This window comes from Asparagus officinalis, chromosome 10 (genome assembly GCF_001876935.1).
Source record: "Asparagus officinalis chromosome 10, Aspof.V1, whole genome shotgun sequence".
Lineage (NCBI taxonomy): Eukaryota > Viridiplantae > Streptophyta > Magnoliopsida > Asparagales > Asparagaceae > Asparagus > Asparagus officinalis.
In genome coordinates, this window is record NC_033803.1 from 5,827,255 (window position 1) to 5,830,716 (window position 3,462).

A 3,462-nucleotide genomic window follows, 5' to 3' on the forward strand; every position below is an offset into this window, starting at 1 on the left:
TTACAAGAGGAACCATTCAACTATCGTCTCTCAATTTTTCAATCTCTCAACCTCACATACATAATCAACTCTTATATTCTCTCCAAAACCCACTCCTTACAATCTTTTGAACGGACAAAGACTGTAAAATTCTCTCCCAATGTTGTAATTTTTTATACGAATAAAAACTACGAAACACTCACCTCTCGCACAATATTCTTTAATCAGGCTACACCCTCTGCTAACCCTAAATTACGAGAAAATTAGCTCTCTCTTCTCTCCTTAGTTTTTCCTCTAATAATAAAAGAATATATATAGAAAAACCAAAATATTACCCTTAGCCAAACTTCCTAATTAGAATAGGATACAAACTTCTAATTATGATGAGACCCAATTTTCTAATCATGATAGATCTCTAGCTCTATCTAATTCTCATGAAGTTATACAAAAAAATCAAAGATACAATTCTAACAATCTCCACCTTAGATTTGACTCCCAAGCCACATTGAAGATCTACTATTGCCGTCTTGAAACTTTGTCTCTCCTGTTAGAGTCTTTCTATTTCTTTTGTACTTCAATTCGAAGCATTTGCACTTCTAATTGAAATACCCGTACTCTAACCTGAATGCCCCTATGACCCTCACTTTCATCTGCCTCACTGTGTCGCCTCTACCTTTCTTGTGCGCATCAAGAGATCTTCACCACCTCTAATATTAGAAGCAAATCAATCATGCTCGTCCTTCTAATTTGAGCCTGACAATAGCCTCACCCGCTTGTTGTCCTTGTGCTCCACCTGCATCGCTCATCTCAAACTATATAGGTGCACCTTTCCTACTCAACACTACGAGCTGGATGCCTCTATCTCCTCTATCACTTGTGTGTCACTTAGTCGTGCCCGCTTGTTAGCTCTACCTAATCTGGCACTATCTTCCTCAAGGTTACACACTAACCAACTCATGCTCCTGCGATGACTCCGAATAATTATATGTTGATAACTCTACTGTTAGAATCACATCTAATTCTCTACATCAGTCTCATCTGTCGCATACTTGTTTGCCCTATCTGTATCAGATTTGTCTCACCATCACTGTCAGAACTTTTCTATACTTTCTGACCAATCTGAACATAGTCTGAAAAATCAGACCCTTCCATTGCGTTCATGCACTCCAAAACCTATAAATCGACTCCTGGATCATCGTGTTCCACTTTTGATTCACTGATCTACAATCCAATCAATCTCAGTCGTTGATTTGAATTTAAAAAATAAATCCATACACTAAAATTTACCAAATACCTGATCCTATGTGTTCACAACCCCACGAGAACAACTTGCTGCCAAAGTGAATTCCTTTTTCCTTTGTTGACTCGAATTCCTAAGGGCCAAAAGCACCAAACAACAACAAACTCCACACAACATCCCGAAACCTTTCTCTCTTTCCCCACATGAATGAACAATGCCCTTCGCCTCACAATTCAGCCTTTTTTATACTTGTTTTCTACACCAGAAAGCAAATCAACAAAACTCCATCTCGGCAACACTGTCGAGATTTGCCTCTGCCGGTTGTCCTCTACCACCGGTTGGATCTACTTCTCCTTTTTTTTTCCTTCGTCATGATTCTTGTGACGCCGATCTTCAATCTCGCACGACGTTGCTTTCTATCTCGTGAACTCAACCCTAAATCCATCACCACATCTCTGATACCACTTTTTGGGGATTTTACTTTCCCCCCTATTAGGATCTCTACAATTCGAAAGTCAATCCACAAGCAATAAGATAGAAAACAGTCACAATCAAGAAGAAAGAACACTGAGATATATGTGGTTTGGTCGACCAACTTCGACCTACATTCACGGGGTAACAATACGAGAAATTCAATATGTATCAATGTGGTTTGGTCGACCAACTTCGACCTACATTCACGGGGTAACAATACGAGAAATTCAATATGTATCAAGGAGAACTACAAGAGGAACCACTCAACTCTCTTATCTCAATCTCTCAATCTCACATACATAATCAACTCTCATATTTTCTCCAAAACCTACTCCTTATAATCTTTTGAACGGACAAAAACTGCGAAACTCTCTCCTAATATTGTAATCTTTTGCATTGACAAAGACTACGAAACTATCGCCTCTTGCATAATATTCTTCTCTCCTAATATTGTAATCTTTTGCATTGACAAAGACTACGAAACTATCGCCTCTTGCATAATATTCTTGAATTAGGCTACGCCATCTGCTAACCCTAGATTGCAAGAATATTGGTTCTCTCTCCTTTCCTTGATTTTTCCTCTAATAATAGAATAATATATATATAGAAACCAAAACCATAATCCTAGCCAAACTTCCTAATTATAATATGATACAAACTTCTAATCATGATGAGAACCAATCTCTTAATCATGATAGATCTCTATCCCTATCTAATTCTCATAAACTTATACAAAGAATCAAAGACACAATTCTAGCACTGCTATGTTGGATAATTGAGAAAGAGGAGAGAATATTTTTTTAATTCCCACAAACTTAAAATCTTTGGGGCACTCTCAAAACTGAATGCAATTTGGTTTTATACCAAAAGAATTTCACAGGCATATTAGCTATATGGATACAAAGGGAATTTCAATAAACTTTTTCCTTTTCCATTTCCCTTAAAGGTTGCATTTTGTACGTTAAAGCTAAGAGAAGTATGGAAATTTTGAAAATATATATCGCTAAGCTTAAAAGCTATATTGCTTCTTAAAGGCCCTCATCGTTACACCACAACTCTGAAGTTGCGGCGAAAGTTGAGGGTTGTATTTTTATCTTTTGACATGCCTCCCCAAGTTGAGTGTCCTTTTTATGGACCAAGCCTAGATTCACATAACAACGTTAATTTTTAGAAAATCCGCTTTAGATTTGTGACCAATGGGATTGAACCTGGGTTGCTCCGCCACAACTCCAACATTGTCGTGAAAGTTGAGGGTTATATTTTTATATTCTAATAATGCTGAGTTTCTTTCTTTGTGATTGAGCAATTGAGGGTTGTTCTCTGTCTCTTTCTTTTTACTGTTTCTGTGAGGGACTCATAAATTTGTCATCGTCACTGTCTCTTTTCCTTGTAAAATGGTGTTGGCAATGGAGAGTTAGTCAGAGCGAACAGATTCCAGAAGAGGACTATGATGATTTTGACTACTTGTCTTCCTGAAAGTGATGGAAAATTTTTCTAAGGATTGATGATTGCTACCTTGTGCAACAAAGTGAAACTAAAGAGCCTAGAGAAGACACGCACACACACTACTAATGTAACACTGTAAAATGTCACTTAAACTACTGTGTCCATACCTCACTTTTTTAAGGATGAAGGATCGATTACTTAAGGATTATTTGCAATTAAACACCCAAAAGTTTACACCGTTATTAACTTTTGATACACAAAAGTTTTTCCCCCTTCTTTCCCGTGGATACCACAAAGTTAAAAAAAAAATAACTTTGATACCC